The sequence below is a fragment of the Mastigoproctus giganteus genome, chromosome 3 (genome assembly GCF_048544385.1).
Source record: "Mastigoproctus giganteus isolate SK-2022 chromosome 3, ASM4854438v1, whole genome shotgun sequence".
In the NCBI taxonomy this organism is placed as follows: Eukaryota; Metazoa; Arthropoda; class Arachnida; order Uropygi; family Thelyphonidae; genus Mastigoproctus; species Mastigoproctus giganteus.
Genome location: NC_143577.1, coordinates 200135738 through 200141737, shown reverse-complemented (window position 1 = coordinate 200141737; position 6000 = coordinate 200135738).

Here is a 6000-nt window from a genome sequence, read left to right as displayed (position 1 = left end):
CTGGAAAAGTGAAGAGCATCCAAGAGAGAGAAAGAATGTCCACAGCAAACACAAGACCAAAAATCAGAGAACAGGAGAATACTTATACACTAAAGCAAAACACACACACACACACAGCAAGAGACTAAACCGATACAAAGAGAGATCCCAAAAGAAAAACTGAATCTTCAATGAAAACCAAAGAACCTTCTACAGGAGTACTGAACAAGATGGGAAAGACGGCAATAGACCATCCATACAGAAAAGATGATTGAGGAGTTCTGGGGCAACATATGGAGCAGTGAAGTAATACATAACCCGGGGGGCTCACATCTGGTGAGTATGGGCTTGGCACACCCAGGGTCCTGAGCTGGATATCATCATTCTTCCCTTTCTTGGTGATTCCCTTCTACTTTTGACTCTCTCTCTCTCTCTCTCTCAGGGCTACTCGGGAACTTTTTTTTTTTCCTGGTGCAGCATAAGCCTCAGGCTTCCTTGCATCATATGGATAATAATAATAATAATAACAGCTGAGTCCCCTGTACAAAAGAAAACCAAGGACATACAGATAACAGAATGTGAGATTTGGGAGGAAGGAGTACAGTTGATCAGGAAGTCTCACAACTGGCAAATCCCAGGAATTGATAAAGTCCACAACTTCTGATATAAGAAGCTCACTCGCACACACAAGCACCTAGTCAAACAGTTTACCCAGAGACAATCCCAGAGTTTCTTACTGAAGGAATCACATACTTGAATGCTAAGGCTCAAGATACAAGAAATCTGTCAAAATATAGGCTGATCACCTGTCTTCCAACAATATACAAGATGCTGACCAGCTACATAACTAAGATATCAGACCACTTGGAGGGCCAGAACATTATGGTTGAACAGAAGAAGGAATGCAAGGAGCAATTAACCATTGATACCACCAATTACCACAAAGCCTTTCACTCTGCATCTCACAATTGGCTAACAGAGACACAGTCAATCTGACAGTGAAACTTTCTAGAAGCAACCATGGCGAAATGGAGTACTGCCATCAAGTTCGAGAACATCACAACACCGATTTCCATCAGGAGAGGAATCTTTCTGGGAGATGCCCTAAGGTCATTGTGGTTCTGTCTAGCATTCAATCTGCTATCCACCATGCTCAACAACAGCAAGTTTGGATATACCCTCAAAGAAGGTAGAAAAAACCTGTACACCTCTCCCACTTGATGTACATTGATGACATCAAGCTCTACATGGCAACAGAGAAGCAACTCCACCAAAGGATTCAGCAATGATATCCGGATGGAATTTGGACTAGACAAATGCAGGACCATGGATTGCATCAGGGAAAATTAGTCAGCCAAAACTACCAGATGCAGACTGGTAAAGAGATCAAAGTCATGATGGGGGAAAGGGTCCTACAAATACCTGGGGATGATGCAAGCTCAGCTGTTAGAGCACAAGGAGATCAAGGCCTACCTGACCAAAAATTAATATCACAGACTCAGAAACCTGCTCAAAGCAAAGCTGAACAGAGGAAACACAATAAAAGCCACAAATACCAATGCAGCCCCAGTGCTATCATACTCCTTCGGGATAACTCCTTCTAGACTAACACCGAGCTGATGGATATCATGAAAAATACAAAGAAAATGATCACTAAGAGTTGCCAACCTACCCGAAGTTGGCTGTGGAGAGCCCAACCATAGTGCGGAAAGGGCTTGATAGAATTTGTTGAGGAACACAAAAAAAAAAAAAAAAAAATTGTGTGGGGAAAGTAAAGGATTATTTTCAGAAAAACACAGCGCCACTCTACCAGGCCATAAGGAAGAGAGAGATAAGCTGCATACTCCACTCAACCTAAGCAAGGAGACCCTCCTGCCCAGATGGAACAAAGGCAGCTAGAAGGATGAGAAGACACTCCATGGAAGACACTACAAAGACCTCCATCACATCACATCACGACTACACAGATAAAATGGCTTCCAATGCATGGCTCACGAGTGGGACACTCCCCCAAGACTGAAGGATTCATGCCCACCATCCAAGACCAGGTAATCAACACCAGCTGATCAAAGAAAGTGTACCGTATCACAAGTATGAACCCCCTAGTCCATATAGGAGACCCCAAACCACAAGCTGTACTGGGACTGTGCCATAATAATAGACAAGACAATCCTGCAAGGACATAACCCTTGTCAACAAAAGGGAAAGGCTACTCATCTGATCGACATGGTATGGTGCCGAACACTAGCAAGCTCCATAAAACCCACGAGGAAAAGATCAGAAAGTACACGCCTTAAACAGGATAGCAAAGAAGCACATGCAACATGTAACGATCATCCCAATCATTGTGTTAAACACTGGTATGGTGCCAAAGACCCTACACGAGACTAGCAGTGATAGGTCTCCGAGAGAATACTTGTAGGATAGTCAGAGAGTTTCTTGACCAACAGTAACATCAGACAAAACAATCATGCTGTGCACTCATTACTGTACCTGTCACAGGATGTAATCCCCCATCAGGGAGAAATAATATGGTAATAAAAGGGAGAAAGAATCTGCACACCCTCTCTCACCTGACATATATATGGATGACAAACTCTGCTGCAACTGAGAATCAACTTGTATTTCTACTTTGATCCACTGAAGAGTTCAGCACTGACATCAGAATGCAATTTGGTCTAGACCAAATTTAGCCTTAATTGCTGTACTCCTAGAATGGAAGAAAACCACGGACATACAAGAGATGGTTAAATGGAGGATTCGGTAGAAAGAATAACAACAGCCAATCAGGAAGTACCAAAACTGGTGAACCCAGGAAAAGATAACATACACAACTACTGGTACAAGAAGTTCAGTTGCACACATAGAGCATTCACTCAGATGATAAGGCATCTTGACATAATCCCAGAGTCTCTGGCTCAAGGAATCACCTACCTGAAGGCTAAAGACACCACAAACCTGACAAAGTACAGGCCAATTACGCCTCCCAACAATGTACAAGATCCTGACCAGTTGCATAACTAAGAAGATATCAGACATCTCAGAGAGTCAGAACATCATGGACAAGCAGCAGAAGGGAAGTAAGCAGAAGAGCAAAGCTGGCACACTGTGGCCATAGATGCCGATGTGCCTAAAAATCCCAAAACAAAAAAAAAAAAAAAAAACAAGAGCAAAGCATGCAAGAAGAATTGACCGTTGATGCTGCAGTTATGGAGCAAGCTTACAAGAAGCACTGCAACCTGTAAACAGACTATATCAACTGACAGATGGCCTTTGACGCCATATCCCATAGCTGGTTGATAGAGACACTGAAAATCTACAAAGTCAAACTGACACCAACACACTTCCGAGAAGCAGCCATGGCAAAATGGAGGACCATAATCAAGGTTGAGAACATCATGACCAGACAGACCCCCATCAGAAGAGTAATCTTCCAGGGGGAGATGCATTGAACTCACTATGGTTCCATCTAGCAGTCAACCCATTGTCCACCATGCTCAATAACAAGTCAGGATATACCCTATAAGAAGGGAGAAAGAACCTATACCTTTTCTCTCACCTGATGTACATAGATGACATTAAATTCTATGCAGTAACTGAGAATTAACTCCAATAGCTACTCTGGATGATCACCGAAGAGTTCAGCACTGATATAAGGATGCAATTTGGCCTGGACAAATGCAAGACCCATAAATTGCATCAGAGAAATCCAGTCGGCCGAAACTACCATCTGAAGACCAGTGAAGCAACTGAAACAATGACAGATGGAGAGATATACAAATATCTCAGGATGATGTACACTCAACAGTAAGAACAATGAGATCAAGGCCTGCCTCACTGAGAAAAATAACATCAGAAACTGAGAACCTTGCTAAAATCAAAGCTGAATGGCAAGAACGTGACCCATAAACACCTATGCACGCCAACTATTAACATACTCTTTTGGGATCATAGATTGGACCAACACCAACTGGAGGAGGTTATCACATCAACCAGGATAATGACCAAGAACTGCCAACATCACCTGAAGTTGACCACTGAGAGACTGACCATTGCCCAGAAAGGAGGGAAGGGTTTCCCAGACCTCACTGAACAGCAATAGAAGGCGATCAAGGATCTCAGAGATTACTTCCAGGAAAACATCTGAAAGGCATCTTATCTATGTATTCTTGATGGTCATAAAGAATACATAGATAAGAGGCACTCCAAACATGGCTTATGAGCAGGACATTCTTCCCCGAGACCAAAGGTTTCATGCTCGCCATCCAAGATCAGGAAATCAACACCAGAAACTACAGGAAACACATAGCCAAGGGTCCAGAGTGAGAGATGACATAGGTTGATGATGCCACTTAACCCCAGACACAATCCAACACACCACCGCAGGATTCAAGCTGATCACCTAGATGGAATACACTCACAGACATGACTAGATCATCAAAATAATACATCAGAAGCTAGTACAAAAATACCAGTTGATCAAAGAAAGTGTACTATATTACAAATAAAAACTATAGGCCATTCTAGAGACCCCTACTGACAAACTACATTTGGACCACACCATAATAACTGAGAACACGACCCCACAAAACAGGCCAGATATAACCCTTATCAACAAGAAGGAAATGGCTACCCACCTGATCGGCATAGTGGCGCCCAACACCAGCAACCTCCAGAAAACCTACAAGGAAAAGATCAAGAAGTGTGCAGTCATAAGACAGGAAGTCAAAGAAATGTGGCATATGGAACAAGTAATGACCATCCCGATCACTGTTTCAACCACCTACATGGTGCCAAAGAGCCTCCATAAGAAGCTATCAGCAATAGGCTTCCCAGAAAACAATTACATGGAACTCTAGAATGCTGCAATCCTGGACATCTGTAATAAAGCCAGAGTGTGCCTCGACCAACAACAACAATAATAATAATACATTAGCATTAGTAGAGGCATTTGATGCAAGAAAGCAAGCTTATGCAGCATCGCCAAAAAAAAAAAAAAAAAAAAACCCACTTCCACTTCACCCCTCTGTTCGTTCAAAATACCTGTCCAGCTGAGCCTTCAACTTATTTAGGCTATCAACTTCCACTTCAAGGGATGGAAGTCTGTTCCGCCAACCAACCACCCGCTGGCTAAAGGCAAATTTCCGCACTTCTATCCTACATCAGCATTGAGCATGCTCAAACCATTCAAGGCTTTATACACCTCTATCAGATCACCTCGCTGATACCTAGTCTCCAAACACTGTAATTTGCAAAACTTAAGCCTTTCTTTGCAAGAGTACCCCTTTGTTCCATTCACTAATCTTGTTGCCCTTCTCTGTACTCGGTTCCAGCAGCTCTACATCCTTCTTGAAATGAGGCCTCCAGACCTGTATACAGTACTCTAGGTGTGGCCTGACCATTGCCTTATACAAGGGAATAATCACCTCCTTATCCCTGCTGGAAAAATTCCTGTATATCATTGACAATACTCCATGAGCTACTCTTGCAGCCTGTCTGCACTGCTCAGAGAACTTCATATCTGCCTGCACAACCACCCACATGTAATAACAGTAACGGGCACAACCAACTATCTCATGCACTTGGCATCAGTGCTGGTCACAGGGGGGAAGATCCCATAAGGAGAAAAAGTAAAATATAGTAAGAACTCTTTAATAATCGAAAAGAGTGTTATGGGATTTACATAAGATCAACTTAGAACCTTAAATAGAGACCAGTGGAACTTATGTATGAGGAAAGGTAACAAAATAATGGTTGAAATATAAGCTTAAATGATTAATTATTAATTTTTCTTAAATGGAAGAATCAGAATATACTTTCTCCAAACTATTTGGAGGAACTACTTATTCACATAGCTGGAAAGCAAATCAAAACCTCGGGCAGGCAACTATGTGTTCTCAGAACATGACTGTACATGTAGTCTTGATTTTATTTAACCCGAATTTGATAAAATTTCTACACAGAGATGTTTTATCCAGTTTTCATTCATGCTAAATTGTTTTCATGACATCAAGTTTTCTT